The following is a 22,065-nucleotide window of genomic DNA, read 5'->3' on the forward strand; positions in this document are numbered from 1 at the left end:
ACCTCCAGCTTTGCTCCATTCCCCCCAGTCCTGTCACTCGCTGCGAGCCTGAAAATTACCTCCACAGCTTTTTTGTAGCCCCCTTCAGATCCTGGAAGGCCACAAGAAGGTCACCTGGGAGTCTCCTCTTCTCCAGACTGAACATCCCCAACTCTTTCAGTCTGTCCTCATAGTAGAGGTGCTCCAGCCCTCTGAGCGCCCTCCTGGCCCTTCTCTGGACACACTCCAGCACCTCCACATCCTTCTTGTAATGGGGGATTCACAAGCATCTGCCTGGAGACAGCTAGAAATGGAATGAGAAAATGCAACATTTCACTTCCATGCCCTGTTCTGGATCTGGAAAATATGGATAAATAATACACAATCTCCCTTTTAAAATGAAGACTTAGGAGACTGAAAGTACAGGAAGAACTCTGGAGATTAAAACCTTGTATATAGTTGGATGTATGATTTATTCAGCACTATTACCCAGTTAACATTATTGGCACTAATGCTACTAGAAAAAGAAAAAAGTGCCTGAATAGACACAGCACTGAAACTGAACCACTTTGAAATTAAAAATACATTCACAGAAAGCCCTAACAGAAGACAATTATGTCCCAGACAACTCAGTCATTTATTTGAGCAAATCAAAAAGTAGCCCACAAGTCAAGTAGCAATTGAATTAAGATACCAATCACCATATCTACTAAGGGGTTTTCTTTTCATTACATGACAAAGTTTAAAAGAACATTCCAGTGTAATGTGAAGCATTATTCTTATTGCTACATCTAATTAGAAAGAGGTGTAAATCACTCTGGCCTTTAGAAAAAAACAACCCTACTTCAAGTACATTGAATTAAAAATTGAGAAGAGCTATGAAGCTCCCATATGAATGGGTTAGACAGTTGGTAATTTTCTAGAGTCACTTTGAAAGTTCTGCTGGAATTTTTCATAGAATCATAGAATCAACCAGGTTGGAAGAGACCTCCAACATCATCCAGTCCAACCTAGCACCCAGCCCTAGCCAGTCAACTAGGCCATGGCACTAAGTGCCTCAGCCAGGCTTTTCTTCAACTCCTCTAGGGACGGTGACTCCATCACCTCCCTGGGCAGCCCATTCCAATGCCAATCACTCTCCCTGGCAAGAACTCCATCCTAACATCCAGCCTAGACCTCCCCCTGGACAACTTGAGACTGTGTCCCCTTGTTCTGTTGCTGGTTGCCTGAGAGAAGAGACCAACCCCCACCTAGCTACAGGAGGAGATATTTTCATCTCTTTTTTCCTCTACAGGGATCTGGAGATGAGGCTGGGATGAGGACAGGTTATGGCATCAACTCATGGCTTGGGGCCAGTCAGGGCAGAGCTGTGGCAGGGCTGCAGACCAGCATCCTGCAGCATCACTGAGCCAGGGACTGAAACAGAGTCTTTGGCCATGATCTGGGTGCCCAGTGGAGGTGGGGAGGGATGGTAAAGGACTCCTAGTGCCCACAGGGACCAGGCAATTTCAACTGGACAAAGCATTTAAACTCATGTTTTAATTCTAAGGCCCAGGTAAGCAGTTGAGAGAAGGATTGGTTTTACTTAGAAGCAGCTGATCTCAATATGATTTACTCATACACTCCTTTTGGATACAGCCTGCACGCACTTACACGGCAGCCAGAAGAGCTAGTCAAGTATTTAAAGGGCTAGGCTGAATGGGATAAAAGACCTCTATTCATTACATGGTTCTCTGTCCAGCAGCAGACTGTTATTGAATAGTAATGACATCATTAATTTTGGAGACTTCAGCATTTTTGTAAATGAATTTGGCTCCCATGCCTTGGGAGTCACAGGGCAGAGAGGGAGTCCTTAAGTACTGATGAATATTTTTAAGAGATGATGAGAGCCTGCAGTGGTGGAAAAACATTCAGCTGGTTTATACTGTATTCTGGACATCCCCATGTCACTTTCACTTCTGAAGTCTGATGCTGTTCTGAAATAGGATGCGACATTAAAACCTGTTGAGATGAAGTTTGGTGGCTTCTATTTCCCCCAGTCTGAATAAATTACCAAGTTAATCACATCACTTTTTTAGACTGCATTAAAGACCACTGTCAATCCCACAATTGTTGTTTGGGTTTGTTTTTTTTAAAGTAATTCCATTCCACAATGGCAAAGCCTTATGTAATTGGGTGCTTGTTAACCTACAGGGAAGTGTCCATTCACATCTACAGCTACCAAATACTTCAGTCTCTTCTCTCAGCCAGGAAGAAAGGGATCTGGGGGTACTGGTAGATAGTAGAATCATAGAATCAACCAGGTTGGAAGAGACCTCCAAGATCATCCAGTCCAACCTAGCACCCAGCCCTAGCCAGTTTGAACATGAGCCAGCAGTGTGCCCAGGTGGCCAAGAGAGCCAATGGCATCCTGGCCTGCATCAGGAACAGTGTGGCCAGTAAGACAAGGGAGGTTATTCTTTCCCTGTACTCAACACTGTTCAGGCCACAGCTTGAGTGCTGTGTCCAGTTCTGGGCTCCTCAGTTCAAGAGAGATGTTGAGATATTGAAACGTGTCCAGAGAAGGGTGACAGACCTGGTGAGGGACCTGGAGCACAGCCCTGTGAGGGGAGGCTGAGGGAGCTGGGGGTGTGCAGCCTGCAGAAGAGGAGGCTCAGGGCAGAGCTCATTGCTGTCTACAACTACCAGAAGGGAGGCTGTAGCCAGGTGGGGATTGGTCTCTTCTCCCAGGAAACTAGCAACAGAGCAAGGGGACACAGTCTCAAGTTGTCCAGGGGGAAGTATAGGCTGGATGTTAGGAGGAAGCTTTTCACAGAGAGAGTGATTGGCATTGGAATGGGCTGCCCAGGGAGGTGGTGGAGTTGCTGTCCCTGGAGGTGTTGAAGAAAAGCTTGGATGAGGCACTTAGTGCCATGGTCTAGTTGATTGGCTAGGGCTGGGTGCTAGGTTGGACTGGATGATCTTGGAGGTCTCTTCCAATTGGTTGATTCTCTGATTCTATGCTCTTGCTGCCAAATCACTATCATTTTGCTGGACAATTCTGTGAGGCTTTTAGATAAAAATGCTGGATCAAGCAAGTGAATCTGCCATGTCATTTCAAAGATACTGTTAGTACTCTTTCCCCATCTGTCTTCTACAGACTCAAAATTTTGGCAGCCTGAAAGGTAATGACTTAGTACATTTGATGCAGATTGGTGAGCACTCAGAAATGCCAGGCTTGTCCACCATAAACATGCAAATCACTACTGTAGCTCACATTACTGCATGTAAGGGTCTAAGTGCAAGAAGCAGTAGAAATAATGACAGGATGTAATGACAGCAGTAGATGTAAAGACAGGGCAAGGGGTAATGAGTTTAAACTTGAAGAGGGGACATTTAAACTAGATGTTAGGAAGAAGTTCTTTCCAGTGAGGGTGGTGAAACACTGGAACAGGTTTCCCCAGGAGGTTGTGGCTGATCCCCTCCTGGAGGTGTTCAAGACCAGGTTGGATGAGGCCTTGAGCAACCTTTTTTGAGAGGGAGGTGTCCCTGCCTATGGCAGGGGGTTGGAACTGAATGATCCTTGAGGTCTCTTCCAATCTAAACTGTTCTATGATTCTATGATTCTATGTATATATTTTACAATCAAGTTATGATCTGTAAGCATAAGAAGCCCACTGTGTGTCCAGCCTGGTGCTCATGTACATTCCATACAGATAAACCATAGCAGGTACACTCAGATGATAACAAAGTGTGCATCTGAAACAGATCTTTTGTAAGCATTGTACCTGGCTAGATAGGTAAGTATCAGCCCTATGTCGTTGTACTTATGCCTTGTAGCTGAATGATCTGACATCATGCCTTTCAGCACCAGAAGATCAGTTCTTTGACACACAATTCAGTGGTAGTTCTCCATTAGCTGGCAGCACTTACAGACTGTGTCTGTACCAGTGAACAAAGTATTGGGAGAACCATTCAATAATATTGAAGCCAAATGGCACAGGACACTTTTTATCCTTCCTCTCTCAGCCTCCAGGCAGCATGTCCATATTCACACTGCCTGCTGGGAACCATTACTGACACCTTCCCAACTTGGCTTGGGAGGCATTTGACAGAACACTAAATGCATCCAACCAAAAGCATGCCAGGGACAATACTCACTACAGCAGCAAAAACTGAGTTCCAGGGCACAGCATACTCTGGCATTATTTAATTTACTAGTATAGATGTGGCTGCAGCTTATTATTATGGCAGTGGAGCTGACAAAAGAGGGAACAAAAACCACCTAAGCTGCATAAGTGCATGTTTTGGTGGAACTGCACAACTGAAAATTTGCATTTACTTACTTAGGTACCAAAAAGCCAAGAAAGCAAATTCATTTACCCCAATTTCCCTTACAGGCAATCTGGTCCAAGCAATGCAACTGAGAGGTCTGTTGTCTTGTATGTAGAAGCTGTTCAGCTAAACAAAGACAAGGTAGTCCATCACGTAAAGAGCACTGCAGCTAGATTATCATATTCAAATCTTGTTTTGACAGGCATTTCTTTCTTTCCTGGTTTAATTGCAGATTCAGTCCTGGTAAATATTCCTGGAATGATGGATGACAAGATTTCTTCCCACACGTATGCAGCAATGGAGGAGATACCACAGTGGAAAGAGGGAGTGAGTATAACCAGTCTTGGTTATACAAGTTTGCTGTTGGTGGCTCTGTTGAGGCACAAGAGGCCTTGCCATAGGATATAGATACATCCACATAGTCCTGTACAACCTGCTCTAGATGACCCTGGCACGTTGGGCAAGATGAGTGCAAAAGGTCCCTTCCAACTTCAGAAAAAAAATGATACATATTGGTGAGGTCTTGTAAATGGGAGCCACATGTCAGTGCTCAGTTTTGCATGGTTAGATGTGTACTCAATAATGCTTGGCTGTTAGAGAACAAACTGATCCTACCTTGACAGCTTGACAGTAGTGTTCACTTACTGGAAAAGTCTGGCAGGAAAAGAAAGGATGAGGAAGAGGAGCAGATGTTAATGAAGCTTGCTCCTGAGAATCTGGAGTTACTAAATGCATGAAATTGGCACACCTGTGCTGTTGTGACTTGTAAATAGCAAAAGAGGTAGATTTTCTTGGAGAGAAAATCTGAATTGCTGTGTCCTCTGTCATGAGAGCTTCCACTCTGGAAACTTCTAGCACTTAGAATGAAGTATCAGCAAGTTTGTAGATGACACTAAATTGAGTAGGAGTGTTGATCTGCTCAAAGATGGGAAGGCAGAGGGATCTGGACAGGATAAATCGATAGGTTGAGGTCAGTGGAATGAGGTCTAACAAGACAAAGTGCCAGGTCCTGTACTTTGGTCCCAACACTGGTACAGCCTTGGGAAAGGGTGGCTGGAAAGCAACCAGGTGCAAAAGGATCTGGGGGTGCTAGGGGATGGCTGGTTGAACATGAACCAGCAATGTGCCCAGGTGGCCCAGAAGGTCAGCAGCCTGCATCAAAACAGTCTGTCCAACAGGATCAGGGAAGTGATTGCGCCCCTGTACTCAGCCCTGATGAGGTCACAGCTTGAGTGCTGTGTTCAGTCCTGGCCACCACACTGTAGGAAAGACATTGAGGTCCTCAAGCATGTCCAGAGAAGAACAATGAGACTGGTGAGGGGTTTGGAGAGCATGACATACAAGGAGCAGCTGAGAGAACTGAGGTTATTTAGTCTGGAGAAGAGAAGGCTAAGGGGAGATCTTATTGCTCTCTACAACTACCTGAAAGGAGGTTATAATGAGGATGCTGTTTCTCCCAACTAGTGACAGGATGAGAGGAAACAGGTTTCATTTCTGTCAGCCAGTCACTAGTGGTGTTTCCCAAAGATCAGTGATGGGACAAGTCCTGTTCAATATTTCTATCGATGATCTGGAGCAGAAGATTGAGTTCAGCATCACTAAGTTTGCAGATGACACCAAGCTAGGAGCAGGTGTTGATTTGTTGGAGGGTAGAAGAGCCCTGCAGAGGGACCTAGACAGGCTGGATGGGTGGGTAGAGGCCAATGGGATGAGATTTAACAAGGCCAAGTGCAGGGTTCTACACTTTGGCCACAACAACCCCAAGCAGCACTACAGGCTGGGGACAGAGTGGCTGGAGAAAGAGAACCTGGGAGAACTGGTAAAGAGTAGCTGAACATGAGCCAGAAGTGTGTCCAGGTGGCCAAGAGAGCCAATGGCATCCTGGCCTGCATCAGGAACAGTGTGGCCAGTAGGACAAGGGAGGTTATTCTTCCCCTGTCCTCAGCACTGGCCAGGCCACAGCTTGAGTGCTATGTCCAATTCTGGCCTCCTCAATTCAAGAGAGATGTTGAGGTGCTGGAATGTGTCCAGAGAAGGGTGACAAAGCTGTTGAGGGACCTGGAGCACAGCCCTGTGAGGAGAGGCTGAGGGAGCTGAGGGTGTTTAGCCTGGAGAAGAGGAGGTTCAGGGGTGACCTCATTGCTGTCTACAACTACCTGAAGGGAGGCTGGAGCCAGGTGGGGGTTGGTCTCTTCTGCCAGGCAACCAGCAACAGAACAAGGGGACACAGTCTCAAGCTGTTCTGCGGGAAGTACAGGCTTGATGTTAGGAGGAAGTTGTTGGCAGAGAGAGTGATTGGCATTGGAATGGGCTGCCCAGGGAGGTGGTGGAGTCACCGTGCCTGGAGGTGTTCAAGAAAAGACTGGATGAGGCACTTAGTGCCATGGTCTGGTTGATTGGACACAGCTGGGTGCTAGGTTGGACTGGATGATCTTGAAGGTCTCTTCCAACCTGGCTGATTCTATGATTCTCTGATCCTATTTTCAAACTGTTCCAATCTACCATGAAGTTTAACCATCTCTGTTGTTTTCTGAATGCAAAATTAATTGGTAGTGAGAACCTCTGACCCACCTCTTTGTGTTACTTTTTCTCCTTTGCTCTGAGTCCTGTCATTCTAGACAGCCACCTTATAAGAATCAGCAACAGTGAGTACTGCACCCCAGACGCTTTTTCTCCTCTCTGCCTAATTCACTTTAAAAAGAAGTTGTACTGAAAATGGAATTTGATTGCAAAAGGAATCAATCTCTAACTCAGCAAAAATCACCTCCTTTGTAATTTACACAGCCCTGCTGCTTCAGTCTAATTAGTGTTCACCTGTAATTTATTCTTTTTCCAGTTTTGCCCTTCTAAATGAGTGAAAAAATGACAGGAAAGCTTTGGAAAGCAGTTTCCTCTTACAGAATTAGAGAAGCACATCGACTCATTTGAAGTCCCTAGTAATAGTCTCCTAGGTCTTAAGGAAATTTTGTCATTCAATTTAAACAGGGTTTTATTTGATCCAGGTGCAGCTGGATATCAGAATGGCAATGTAAATACAACAATCTATTGTCAGGAGTGTAGGTGGTTTAATTGCTTTGCAGATGATATAAACCTGGATTTTCTGTTTAACTGGCAGGATAATCAGCATGCAGCTGTGGGAAACAATCATTAATGTGATGAAATATGGAAATGAGACTCATGCATAGACAGAGGCTAGAAGTGTAGTCCTGGGGTGAAGGACTGGATTCATAACCTGGGCTGGCTTCCTCTCTGCTGCAGGCAAAAGCCTCTCTCTACAGAGAGAGAATACAGAAATTTTCTTTCTCTTACTTTTGTTTCTGTTTACAGTTGAAAAGCTGATAGACAAGGACCACCTCAGCTTTTTGCACATACACAATGTAGAGCATGGGACCTTGCTGTCCTGCAAGGCTAATAGGCCTCTTAGATGTCCTGGCTTGCCTCACCTTTCTGCTTAGGGGGGAAGCAAGGGCAGGAGGAAAACAAAGGCTTGGGCCATTGTGTCCCCTCACAAAGTGATAAACAGGTAACCCACAGCTGTTTAGGTACTTGTTGATGTCTTGCCCAAAAAAGGGAGAGCAAGCCCTGGGGTCACCTAATATGGTCAGCTTTGCACACACCATTCAGATGGGTGAATCTGTGGCCAAGAGTGATAATATTCCAGCAAGTAAAACAAATTGAGCTAAGCTGCAAACAGTTGTGCTGCTGCTGCCTCATGGAGCTGCTGCCTGTGCCTCACTGCTCTGCCTCAGTGTGTGCTGCTCTGCTCTACGTTCTGCCCTGCTCAGGCAACATGCCTCTGCCTCACTGCTCTTGGCTTGGACAACGTATTCTGCTCCGCCTTGTGCTTCAGACCAGCGTAGCCCTGATGTTCTGGGCTACCTACCTGGAGAGTTAAGTGGCTCCAGTTCACAGAATCATAGAATAAACTAGATTGGAAGAGACCTCCAAGATCATCAGTCCAACCTAGCACCCAGCCCTAGCCAGTCAACTAGAACATGGCACTAAGTGCCTCAGCCAGGCTTTTCTTGGACACCTCCAGGCACGGTGACTCCACCACCTCCCTGGGCAGCCCATTCCAATGCCAATCACTCTCTCTGCCAACAACTTCCTCCTAACATCCAGCCCAGACCTCCCCCGGCACAACTTGAGACTGCATTGCTGGTTGCCTGGCAGAAGAGATCAACCCCACCTGGCTACAGCCTCCCTTCAGGTAGTTGTAGACAGCAATGAGGTCCCCCCTGAGCATCCTCTGCTCCAGGCTAAACACTCCCAATTGTCTCAGCCGCTCCTCACAGGGCTGTGTTCCAGGCCCCTCAACAGCTTCATTGTCCCTCTCTGGACATGTTCCAATATCTCAACATCTCTCTTGAATTGAGGGGCCCAGAACTGGACACAGCACTCAAGGTGTGCCCTGACCAGTGCTGAGGACAGGGAAAGAATAACCTCCCTTGTTCTACTGGCCACACTGTTCCTGATGCAGGCCAGGATGCCATTGGCTCTCTTGGCCACCTGGGCACACTGCTGGCTCATATGCAGCTACTCTCTAACAGTACCCCCAGGTCCCTCTCTGCCTGGCTGCTCTCCAGCCACTCTGTCCCCAGCCTGTAGTGCTGCTTGGGGTTGTTGTTTCCAAAGAATAGAACCCTGCACTTGGCCTTGTTCAATCTCATCCCATTGGCCTCTGCCCACCCATCCACCCTGGCAAGGTCCTTCAGCAGGGCTCTTTTACCCTCCAACAGATCAACACCTGCTCTCAGCTTAGTGTTATCTGCAAACCAAACTTACTAATGCTGGTCTCAATCTCCTAGTCCAGATCATCACTAAAGATATTGAACAGGACTGGGCATAGCACTTATCTCCGGGGACAGCACTAGTGACAGCTGCCAACTGGATGTGGCACCATTTACCACCACTCTCTGGACCCAGCCCTCCAGCCAGTTCTTGACCCATATCAGAGTGAATCTGTCCAAGCCACAGGTGTCAACACATCATTGAACCCAGGTTTTAGCAATTTTTTTTGCAAGCTGTGTCCTAAATAGTATGTGCATTGCAAAGAAACTTAAATGGGAAAGTCATAGAATCATAGAATCAGTCAGGGTTGGAAGGGACCACGAGGATCATCTAGTTCCAAGTCCCCTGCCATGGGCAGGGACACCCTATCTGAAATCAGGCTGGCCAGAGCCCCCAAGTCCTTCTGTTCAAAGTCCTCCTTCCCCTTGCATTGACTTCATTCTGCAAGAAGGTACTCCACAGAGCTCACCAACCCAATTCCTTGGACAACTACAGTGCCGGATATGGTGTTTTGTGTAGTGTACCTCCTGAAGGCAATCTTTATGCTCTCAAGAATGCAAAAGAGTAAGAAAAGCAAACCTGTGTCCTGTTATGAGGATAAGATCCAGTCAGACCCCAAACTGTGATGCAGAGCAACTGCATAGACTCATTAGTCAGTAAGTCAATATGAAGACCATAAACATCTGTCCAGGAGACAGTCTAGGCACTAGAATACAATCCTCAGTATCACAAAAAATGTCCAAACATTCCTGAAATATTCTTTTTCCAATTCTAACTCTCAGTCTCCCAAACAGCTGCTGAACAGTTTGCCTGCTGAGACACCAAGAGCTCATTTCTGAGAGGCAGTTTGCACGAAGCCACCCTGTTTCTGAGGCCAAGAGACTCTATTAGTGCATATATTTCTGTGACTGCTGGTCTACGTGATCACAAACATTTCCAAGTGTGTTTCCCTGAGGGTACATTCCCACCCCTTAAGTAAAAAGAACCAGAGAAAAAGATTGAACATTCAAACTTTATTCTCTGCACCACTTCATCTCACTCCACGGCTCTGTTTTGGACCACTCTGTTTAGTGCCCTCTAAGACAGATCTATCTGGCAGATCTGATGTGAGCCCATCTGCACTGCCTGGCTTTGATCAATCACTGACCTCTTGTATTCAGCATTGTTGACATTCCCAGTGGAGGCCCTCAGAAGTCCAAGATGAATAGCCTGAACAATGACTCTCAAAGGCAATTCGGGTTTGATACGTCTGCGTTGACTGGATGATGGGACATAGCCTTGCAGTTACTCCACCTAGCTCACAAAAGATGTCCAGAAGGATGATCCCCAAACACACTGCTTGGCTGTCAGCTAACCACTGAAGTTCTAAAAAAGTTCATATATCTCAGGTTTCCTTCTGGGCATTCTCTGGAAACATCCACTCCTGAACTACCCATGCTCACTATGCTGAGCATATCAGGACTTCAATCACTGTGCTGTCCAAATCCCTGGTTTGGCCTTTCTCTGCACAGACTGCTTTAGCTTGCCCACTCACTGCACAACTGCCAGACCAAGCACAAACATAAGCAGAATGTCTTTTCAAAATTAGAACTCAGCCCAAAAGGTGTTTAATCAGGAGTCAGGGTATTCACCCAGGATCAGGCAAGTCCAGCTTTAACTAAATCCTCTGCCTGAGTGAATTTCCACCCCAGTGCTCAGGTGCAGACTCCAATGTTGAAAGGTTATCTCTATCCTTTTAGAGGGGAAACAGTAGACTCAGACTGAAGGAATTCAGTCCACACCCTTGTGTAAGAACAATGATCCTAACACCAGTCTTACTTCAGTACATATTTCTCACATCATGCTTAAAATACTGGTATCAGTATGGACTCAATTTAGGTCTCTTCCTCCCAGCTAACTGTAATATTTTTCAGCTTACAGAAACTGGGACATCTCCTGGAAGAAATCTCATGAGGACTCTTTGTACAGATACAATAGCACTCATACAATCATAGCATCAACCAGGTTGGGAAGAGACCTTCAAGATCATCCAGTGCAACCTAGTACCCAGCCCTGTCCATTCAACTAGACCATGGCACTAAGTGCATGATCCAGTCTTTACTTGACTTTAGACCTGGCTACAACTTTCCTTCAGGTAGTTGTAGACAGCAATGAGATCACCCCTGAGCCTCCTCTTCTCCAGGCTGCACACCCCCAGCTCCATCAGCCTCTCCTCACAGGGTTTGTGTTCCAGGCCTCTCACCAGCTTCATCGCCCTTCTCTGGACACATTCCAGTACCTCAACATCTCTCTTGAACTGAGGAGCCCAGAACTGGACACAGCACTCAATGTGTGACCTGAGCAGTGCTGAGTACAGGGGAAGAATAAACTCCCTTGTTCTGCTGGCCATGCTTAGGCTTCATTATTAAGTGCCTCTCCATCCTTCAGGATGCTACAGGGACCCAGTGTATTTAATGCAAGCTCACTGGACAAATGCAAGCACAGACAATACATTCTGTAACACTGCCTTGCTTTGGTGGTTTTAGCATTTACACCTTGAAACTCTTGAGAGAAACAGAACCCCTTTAAAAGCTTGGGGCAGATCTACAAAACTACACATTTATAGCAAATTTAGGCAGAGAGATGTGATTCCTATTCAACAAGATCCAACATTAGAGTGTTTTCTTCAGTTATTCTTTCCTCTTTTACAAGCATGGGGAATATATTCCCCACAGAGGACCTGTGGATCTCCCTGCCAGTGTCTCTGTTCATGTTCACACAACACACTGTGCAAACAGGCAAAGTGCTCAGGAACAGTCTTGGAGTGACTGACCTGAAAAGAAAAAAGAAACCAACAAAAACTTGAATGTGCTTGTCTTTAGCTTTTTGTCATGTTTGATAGATCAGACATGTGTCAAGCAGAAGATGCTACACCCCATCTCACCAGCAGATATCTCGAGATTCTGCTTTCTAAAGTAAATGTGCTGAGAGAAGTAACAGCTCAAAAGCAGGACGAAGCGTAGAGATCATGCTACTCAGTTTATTTATACTTATTTGGAGTTATTTATGTTCTTCCTGGTTTAGTGACAGGACTGAGAACAGAACAGAGAGTATGTGACAAAACCTTCTCTTTTCAATCCAGTATTGACATCTCTTAGCTGTTATTTGTCATATAGCAAATGTAGCAGAACTCCACAGGCTGATAATTAGCAGGATAAACTTGGCACTGGTACCCCAGAGACCTTTTTGGTGTGCCACTGTGACACAGTAATAAATACAACTTAGATGAAACAAGCCATTTGAGTAGGCTTTGATTTATAACCTCCAAGTGTGGCCTGAGAAGCTGTGACCCCTTGTTTCCCTGACCTCACCTTGACAACAAACAACACTGAATTTGTGTGCAAGCAGAACTGTTCAATTCTTAATGCAATTTGATTTAATGATGTCCACTATTCATCAGCATTGATTCTATGTTGATTCTATTCTATTCTAGGAACAGTGTGGCCAGTAGGACAAGGGAGGTTATTCTTCCCCTGGAGTCAGCACTGGTCAGGCCACACCTTGAGTGCTGTGTCCAGTTCTGAGCTCCTCAATTCCAAGAGAGATGTTGAGGTGCTGGAACGTGTCCAGACAAGGGTGGTAAAGCTGGTGAGGGGCCTGGAGCACAGCCCAGTGAGGAGAGGCTGAGGGAGCTGGGGGTGTTTGGCCTGGAGGAGGCTCAGGGCAGACCTCATTGCTGTCTACAACTACCTGAAGGGAGGCTGTAGCCAGGTGGGGACTGGACTCTTCTCCCAGGCAACCAGCAATAGAACAAGGGGACACAGTCTCAAGTTGTGCCAGGACAGGTCTAGGCTGTATGTTAGGAGGAAGTTGTTGGCAGAGAGAGTGATTGGCATTGGAATGGGCTGCCCAGGGAGGTGGTGGAGTTGCTGTCCCTGGATGTGTTCAAGCAAAGTCTGGCTGAGGCACTTAGTGCCATGGTCTGGTTAACTGGATAGGGCTGGGTGCTAGGTTGGACTGGATGATCTTGGAAGTCTCTTCCAACCTGGTTGATTCTGTGATTCTATGATCTAACAAAATTGGGATACTGCTAAGTAGAATACTGCAGATATGATTCTGTTATCCAACCAAAACTCCATGCTGCATACTGGGCACGTAACTTGTGGATGACTAACAAACCTTAGCTTCACAGTAACAGAAAAACTGGCTGCATTCAGCATGGAACCAGCAAGAGTGACTGTGATGAAATTCACTAAGGTTTAGAATCTCCAAAGGGAGAAGGAGGTTGAAGCATGGTTTCATCAAATAAATGGGCAAGACAAAAACCTGAGACAGACTGGGCAAGACTGGCTAAACCAGCAGTTTAGCTCTTCCTTGCAGGATGTTCTTGATGTTCAAGCCAACACACCACTAGACAAATATCTATTTTCACTTTTTGTCCTGCTTCAAAAGTGAGGGAAAGTTGTTCCTGCAAGTCTTACTGCAGAGGGCCTGGCTCCAGTTCTTCCCAATAGCTCAGCAAAAGAGAAACTGAGACACCAAAACACTAATAAGTGGAGGTTTTAACCATAGCCCCAAGCTGTAGCCATACTCTCAGACTTGGATCATTTGTTCTCTTCTTCCATTCCTACTGTTTAAATGGACATCCACATTCAAAAGTGGGCACAAGCTGATCTCTATAGTTCTTAGCAGTGGAATGGAGAAAAGTGCCATATTTCCAGTGTTATAGACATGATACTCTATGCTGATAGGGAACCTGAGTTGTGTATTCCTGTGCTAGTTCGAGGCTAACTAGGATATTTTAGTGAAAGAAATTAGATTATAGATTATAGGCTGTGAAAAGGAAACAATGGTGATGTCTGCTTCACTCATAGAATCATAAAATCATAGAATCAAGCAGGTTGGAATAGACCTCCAAGATCATCCAGTCCAACCTAGCACCCAGCCCTAGCCAAGCAACCAGATCATGGCACAAAGTGCCTCATCCAGGCTTTGTTTCAACACCACTCATAGGCTTGCAGAGATGGATAAAAACAAGAACACAAAACATAGATAACTGAGTTGCTCTCTGGCTCTGGCTGCCTGCACTTCTCTCCCTAACCTGTTTTCTGTGTAACTAATCCTTCTGCTTCCTAACTGCTCTGGCCAATCATCCAAATCCACCTTGCATGTAAGGCAAAGTCTGGGATAAGGTAGAGAGGTGGGAAGAAGGTGGAAAGGTGGTTGGGAGCCCCTCCTGGGGACTCTGGTTTCTGGGAGGGCTGCTGTGTTTCTGTAATACTTTTTCTAACTTGTATATTTCTGTCTGTAGCTGTAAATATTGTAAATACCTGCTTGTATGTTGTGCTAAGCTGTAAATATAAAGCTTCATTTCTTAATTTCCACCTCAGATGAGTCTAGTCTGGGTGATTTTCACAAGAGGGGGCACGGGTAACACCCAAACCATCACAATTCCTAAGTTGGAATCCTCACAATATGGTCTACAGCCACAGAAAGAAGAAACACAGAGGGAAAGAAAGCCAACTACAGTGCTTAGCATGCCTAAGACAACTTCTTTTTGGCCTCAACATACAGACATGGCTCATGTCATCCACCCAGTGTTGTGCAGACATTTGGTTGCAGATCTAAGAATTAAACCAGGCACCAGACAAATGTAAGATGATGATCTTTTCCCAAAGGACAAAAATGCCACTAACTGCACCTTGAGGCTGATTTGGCTCCATTTATCTCTGCAGAACAACTCACACTGGTAGCTACAGCACTAACAAGTTTGTCAGTGCCTGGCCTAAGAGTATTACACAGCTGCTCTCCAAAACAATGGTGTGAGTTTAAGCATCACTTGGGCAGAATTTCCAATACATCCCAGTATTTGTCTTTCTTCCAATCGTGATCTCTTTTCCATTATCCCATTTTCTTTGTTCTCTCATTTATGCTCAGCTGCTCTTTCATTCTTCATTCCAGTTCTGGCACCATCATTGTTATTACTTTTTTGGTATTTGTCTTCCCCTATCACCTCTCATCTGGGCCATTTGCTTTGCCCTTTATTTTATTCTTGTCTTCTAGATTGGTCTTGCAATAAGAGATGACTGCACAGCAGGGAAATCTTTCATCTCAATGTTCAGCCAGTAAACAAAAATGTTGAGCTGACTCTCTGGAGTCTGGATTTTTTTTTCTCCCCATCAAACAGAACAAAGTAAAACACAACAGCTTTGCTCAGGTAAGCCTCAGAGCTCTGCTCTCTGCCAGGACACTGTACAGAGATTCTTCTGGATGGGTTTTGCAGTCATAACTCCCAGTTTACCAGCGCAGAGGCTATTGCTGTGCTGTCCACCCAGCAGATCACTTTACTTTTTGCCATTCCATATCCTCCAAAAGGCACTGAATGATGTTTTTCTTCCCTTATAAATTACATGAGTATGTATTTGGATTAGAAACAGCAGAGCTGCATGTTTGAACTGGTTCCAGAAGACTTTGAGCAGCATGTATAATCAAACTGAAACTATTCAGGATTTATTCAAGTTTTCCAAAAGGAAATTACAGGTAAAACTAGCTATGGGCAAAACAGCTGACTCCTGTTTGTTGCAACTGTTCTTTCAGCTGTAATCAAAAATTGCTACTTATAGAAATCCAGTATTCCTTTACATTCCCTGCCAGTGGGTTAAGGAGATAAAAGAGATCATAGAATCATAGAATCAGGCAGGGTTGGAAGGGACCACAAGGATCAGCCAGTTCCAACCCCCCCTGCCATACCCAGGGACACCCTACCCTAGATCAGGCTGGCCTTAAACACCTCCAGCCATGGGGCCTCAACCACCTCTCTGGGAACCCATTCCAGCCTCTCACCACTTGCATGCTGAACAACTTCCTCCTCACATCCAGCCTGAACCTCCCCATCTTAGCTTTGCTCCATTCCCCCAGTCCTGTCACTTCCTCACAGCCTGAAAAGTCCCTCCACAGCTTTTTTGTAGGTTCCCTTCAGATACTGCAAGGCCACAAGAAGGTCACCTCACAGCCTCCTCTTCTCCAAACTCAACAGCCACAATTCTTTCAGTCTGTCCTCATAGCAGAGCTGCTGCAGCCCTCTGAGCATCCTCGTGGCCCTTCTCTGAACATGCTCCAGCATCTCCACATCCTTCTTGTAATGGAAGCTCCAGAACTGGATGCAGTACTCCAAGTGAGGTCTCACCAGAGCACAGTAGAGGGGGAGAATCTCCTCCCTCAACCTGCTGGCCACACTTCTCCTGATGCAGCCCAGGCTCTGGTTGGCTTTCTGGGCTGCAAGTGCACACTGCTGGCTCATGTTGAGCTTCTTGTCCACCAGCACCCCCAAGTCCCTCTCCTCAGGGCTGCTCTCCAGATTATTTCAATGTCAGCTCTCTTTTTTTAGATAAAATGTGAAGAGATGTGTGAAAAAACCCACAAACACTTCAGGTCAAATGACAGGGTTGTGGCCCTCTAGATCTGACATAGAATCATAGAATCAGTCAGGGTTGGAAGGGACCACAGAAATCATCTAGTTCTAAACCCCCTGCCATAGAATATCATAAAATCATAGAATCAAAGAGGTTGGAAGAGACTTCCAAGATCATCCAGTCCAACTTACCACCCAGCCCTAGCCAGTCAACTAGACCATGGCACTAAGTGCCTCATCCAGGCTTTGCTTCAACACCTCCAGGGATGGTGACTCCACCACCTCCCTGGGCAGCCCATTCCAATGCCAATCACTCTCTCTGCCAACAACTTCCTCCTAACATCCAGCCTAGACCTGTCTTGGCACAACTTGAGTCTGTGTCCCCTTGTTCTATTGCTGGTTGCCTGGCAGAAGAGCCCAACCCCACCTGGCTACAGCCTCCCTTCAGGTAGTTGTAGAGAGTAATGAGGTCACCCCTGAGCCTCCTCTTCTCCAGGCTGAACACCCCCCGCTCCCTCAGCCTCTCCTCACAGGGCTGTGCTCCAGGCCCCTCACCAGCTTTGTTGCCCTTCTCTGGACACATTCCAGTATCTCAACATCTCTCTTGAGTTGAGGAGCCCAGAACTGGACACAGCACTCAAGGTGTGGCCTGAGCAGTGTTGAGTACAGGGGAAGAATAACCTCCCTAGATCAGGACACCTTACAGCTTGTGCTGAGGGATCACAATTGAAGACACTTTCCCTTCTTGATGAAGCTTTTCTGCATGCTTTACCATTTCATGCTTCCCACATGAAAGAAAACATTTTTTCTTGGTTGTTTTCTTCCTGCATGTGTATTAAATGATCAGAAAAATTATATCTACTTGTAGATGGTGAAAACCTAGAGCTGATTGGCATTTCATTTTGTGTGGTAGGCTTGCTTTCCTGCAAAATAGAATGACTCCTTTCCAGACAGCTGGTTTCTTAGGAAACCATCCAAGGAGCTTATACCAGTCCCACCTGGAAGACAGCTGCTTGGCTCACCCACTGGTTGGCTTCCCACCAAGGCTTCTAGGCAAACAGCCAAACTGAAAGGTCATCTGAGAGCAGGCTGGCAGGTGGAGGTGAGAAAAGCCACTCATACAGCAAAGGAGCTGGATGTCATGTTGGGCAACAGTTTCCAGGCAGTCTGGAGAATCAACTAGATAAATATTTGAAGCTTTCAAGTAACTGAAATCTGAGGCAACTTGCAGCCAGTAGCTCTGAAAGAAATGTGCAATATCTTCAGAATCCTGATGGTTGCTAAAGTGTATCTTAAGATGCATTAGTACAGAATAAAGCCTGTGATAGTCAAAGAGGGAAAAGGGATTATCACAGAATCACAGAATGTTAGGGGTTGGAAATGACCTTGAAATATCACAGGATCACAGGATGTTAGGGTTTGGAAGGGACCTTGAAAGATCACAGGATCACAGGATGATAGACGTTGGAAGGGACCTTGAAAGATCACAGGATCACAGGATGTTAGAGGTTGGAAGGGACCTTGAAAGATCACAGGATCACAGGACTTTAGGGGTTGGAAGGTATCCAATGAGATCAAGTCCAATTCCCCTGCCAGAGCAGGACAACACTAGCTAACACAGAAGAACACATCTAGACAGACCTTGAAAGTCTCCAGAGAAGGAGACCCCACAACTTCTCTGGGGAGCCTGTTCCAGTGCTCTGAGACCCTTACAATAAAGAAGTTCCCCCTTGTGATCCTCTAGTCCAACCACCCTGCCAGAGCAGGATCACCTAGAGTGACCACATCCAGGCAGGCTTTGAACGCCTGCAGCGAAGGAGACTCTGCACCCTCCCTGGGCAGCCCATTCCAGCACTCTGTAACCCTCACGTTGAAAAGGTTTTTTCCTTATGTTTGCATGTTGCTGCCATTTTATCTGTTGATAAAAGATGGCAGATTAAAATATTAGAGGCCTGATTACATCAGAGCCTTCAGGATTATCTGACTGCCTGCATTTTCCTCTCCATTCATGTATCATTTAATACAGACAAACTAAAATCCATGTCACTTTCCCACAGAGTGAGATCCTGTGTTGGAAGGAGTATCTCAGAGTTACAGTATCACAGTATTATCAGGGTTGGAAGAGACCTCACAGATCATCAAGTCCAACCCTTTACCACACAGCTCAAGGCTAGACCATGGCACCAAGTGCCACGTCCAACCTTGCCTTGAAGTGCCCCAGGGACGACGACTCCACCACCTCCCCGGGCAGCCCATTCCAGTGTCCAATGACTCTCTCAGTGAAGAACTTTCTCCTCACCTCCAGCCTAAATCTCCCCTGGCGCAGCCTGAGGCTGTGTCCTCTTGTTCTGGTGCTGGTTGTCTGGGAGAAGAGAGCAACCTCCCCCTGGCCACAACCACCCTTCAGGTAGTTGTAGACAGCAATAAGGTCACCCCTGAGCCTCCTCTTCTCCAGGCTAACCAATCCCAGCTCCCTCAGCCTCTCCTCGTAGGGCTGTGCTCAAGGCCTCTCCCCAGCCTCGTCGCCCTTCTCTGGACACGCTCAAGCATCTCAGTGTCCCTCCTAAACTGGGGGGCCCAGAACTGAACACAGCACTCAAGGTGTGGTCTAACCAGTGCAGAGTACAGGGGCAGAATGACCTCCCTGCTCCTGCTGACCACACCATTCCTGATGCAGGCCAGGATGCCACTGGCTCTCTTGGCCACCTGGGCACACTGCTGCCTCATGTTCAGGCGGGTATCAATCAGCACCCCCAGATCCCTCTCTGTCTGGCTGCTCTTCAGCCACTCAGACCCCAGCCTGTATCTCTGCATGGGGTTGTTGTGGCCAAAGTGCAGCACCTTGCACTTGGAGCTATTGAACCCCATCCCATTGGACTCTGCCCATCTGTACAGGCGGTCAAGGTCCCGCTGCAGAGCCCTTCTGCCCTCCAACTCAGTCACATCTGCCCCCAGTTTGGTGTCATCTGCACACTTGCTGATGACTGACTCCATGCCCTCATCCAGATCATCTATGAAGATGTTAAAGAGGATGGGGCCCAGCACTGATCCCTGAGGGACACCACTAGTGACAGCCGCCAGCTGGATGTGGCACCATTCACCACCACTCTCTGGGTCCGGCCCTCCAGCCAGTTCCTAACCCAGCACAGTGTTGCCATCCAAGCCATGGGCTTACAGCTTAGCCAGCAGTTTGCTGTGGGGGACAGTGTCAAAGGCCTTGCTGAAGTCCAGAACGTAGGCAGTTACATAGGTAACTACAGGCCAGTTAATCTCTCCAGCAGAGAAATCCTAAAGGTGACACAAAATTCAGTTAATGAAAATTAAAGGTAGAAGTGGAATTAACACCAGCCAATGCTGCTGTGTAAGGACAGGTCATGAACCAAAATGGATTTTCTTGTTTGACTTAATCATTTAAGTGTGCTTGATAACATACTTAAAGTAATACTTTAAATGATACATATATTTAGTAAAGTCTTTCTTTGACTTAGCAGGACACAACAGATGAAAAAGTGAACTCTTCACAACATCACTGGTGTAATGTTAAATGGTTTAAAAACAGGCTGCTGGAATCACAACAGAGATGTCAGGAAAAATAAGAGAACAATCAGGGACTCATAGAATGGTTTGGGTTGGAAGGCACCTTAAAGATCATCTAGTTCCAACTGCCTTGCCATGGGCAGGGCTACCTTCCACTAGACCATGTTGCTCAAGGCCCCATCTAGCCTGGCTTTGAACACTTCCAGGGAGGGGGCAGCCACAACATCCTTGGACAACCTGTTCCAGTGTCTCACCAGTCTTACTGCAAGGAAATTCTCTGCAATACCCTGTCTAAATCTACCTTCCTCCAGCTTCAATTCATTTCCCCTCAAGGGAAAAAAAAAGGGCCCTTGTTGTGGCCTTTCAGAATCTGAAGGGGCCTCCAAAAAAGCTGGGGAAGGACTTTTCAGGCTATCAGGGAGTGACAGGATGAGGGGGAATGGAGCAAAGCTGGAGGTGGGGAGGTTCAGACTGGACGTGAGGAGGAAGTTGTTCAGCATGAGAGTGGTGAGAGGCTGGAATGGGTTGCCCAGGGAGGTGCTTGAGGCCCCATCCTTGGAGGTGTTTAAGGCCAGGCTGGATGAGGTTCTGGCCAGCCTGCTCTAGGGTAGGGTGTCCCTGCCCATGGCAGGGGGGGTTGGAACTGTATGATCCTTGTGGTCCCTTCTAAACATGACTGAATCTATGATTCTAAGGTACTGCTACAAGCCCTTCTAAACAGTCCTTCTTCAGCCTTCCTTTAGGTCCCCTTTATATAGTGAAACATAGCTACATGGTCTCTCCAGAGCCTTCTCTTCGCCAGGCTGAACACCCCCAATTCTTGCAGCCTGTCCCCATAGGGCAGGTGCTCAGGCCTTTGGATCATCTTCATGGCCCTCCTCCGGATCTGCCCCAGTAGTTCAATGTTCTTCTTGTGCTGAGGGCACCAGAACTAGATGCAGTACTCCAGGTGGGGTCTCATGGGAGCAGACCTCACTAGTCCTCCTGGTCACATTTCTTTTGAGGCAGCTCACGATATGGTTGGCCTTCTGGGTTGCAAGCACACTTTAGCATCAAGGGCAGGTGTTTCTCAGAGAACTCTATTGGATTTGTATTTTGTGAACCATGCCTATAAATGAATATGTCTCCAGACTTAGATAATAACAACTTGGAGGGGCTTGATAGGACATGAAGCGCAAGCAGGTCTCCAAGAACTTGCAGAATTCTGCAGGGGTAAAAGGGAAACATACTCCCTTGTATGTATAAATGAAGAAATTAAGAGGAGGAAGCTGAAGATACCATAATAAGCTGTAAAAGAAAACATGTCAGTAATTCTGTCCTCCATCTGTTGTAACACGTGCCAGAAAATGATCCTGTTTACAGAACAGGGACACTGAAGAGCTTTGTAGCCTAGGCAGTGATGCCACAGCAACACTCAAAAACACTGATCTAGACATCAGGGACTAAAAAGTTCTCTGTTCTATCTGGAAGGTTAGCTCAGACATATTCTTATCAATGATTGTGTATCATTTTTTAATAGCAAGGCTGATTACCAGAAGCAGGGATGTTTTCTCCCTCCCCTAGTATTTGACAACAAATACTAGATGGCTTCCTCCAGACAAACAGTGCCACTCTAGAGTTAGACTTTACAAATAGACTGTAATGTAGGGCAACTTGGTGAAATAAAAAGGCTTTGGCTACACAGGAGTTAAAACTGAAGAAGACAATGTTCTACGCAGTCTTTCAAGATGATGGAGATATCCAAAACATTATTAGCAGCTGAAAATCTCTCACAAAGAGCTCTGCAAAAATAGCTCTTCCACTGAGGTGCTGGGCAGCTCCCACAAACTAGTTGATACATATTTGCACAGCACAAGACAAAAAAGAGAATCATAGAATCAACCATGCTGGAAGAGACCTCCAAGATCATCCAGTCCAACCTAGCACCCAGCCCTGGCCAATCAAGGGCTGGGTGCCCTGCTTCAACACCTCCAGGGATGGTGTCTCCACTACCTCCCTGGGCAGCCCATTCCAATGCCAAACACTCTCTGCCAACAACTTCCTCCTAACATCCA

At 46.4% G+C, this 22,065-nt stretch overlaps 1 long non-coding RNA gene across 2 annotated transcripts in view; it reads right to left on the reverse strand.

Moving 5' to 3' along the window:
• Nucleotides 1-222: 222 nt before the first annotated feature.
• Nucleotides 223-22,065, reverse strand: part of LOC135173432 (uncharacterized) — a 42,986-nt gene continuing 21,143 nt past the window's right edge. Inside the window, exon 3 of one of the 2 annotated variants that reach the window (XR_010301326.1) lies at nucleotides 223-283. This is a non-coding gene — a long non-coding RNA (uncharacterized LOC135173432). Of the gene's footprint in view, nucleotides 284-11,511; nucleotides 11,897-22,065 lie in introns of those variants that run through there. The other variant, XR_010301316.1, reaches the window with a different exon arrangement.

The sequence above is a fragment of the Pogoniulus pusillus genome, chromosome 3 (assembly GCF_015220805.1).
Source record: "Pogoniulus pusillus isolate bPogPus1 chromosome 3, bPogPus1.pri, whole genome shotgun sequence".
Taxonomy (NCBI): Eukaryota; Metazoa; Chordata; class Aves; order Piciformes; family Lybiidae; genus Pogoniulus; species Pogoniulus pusillus.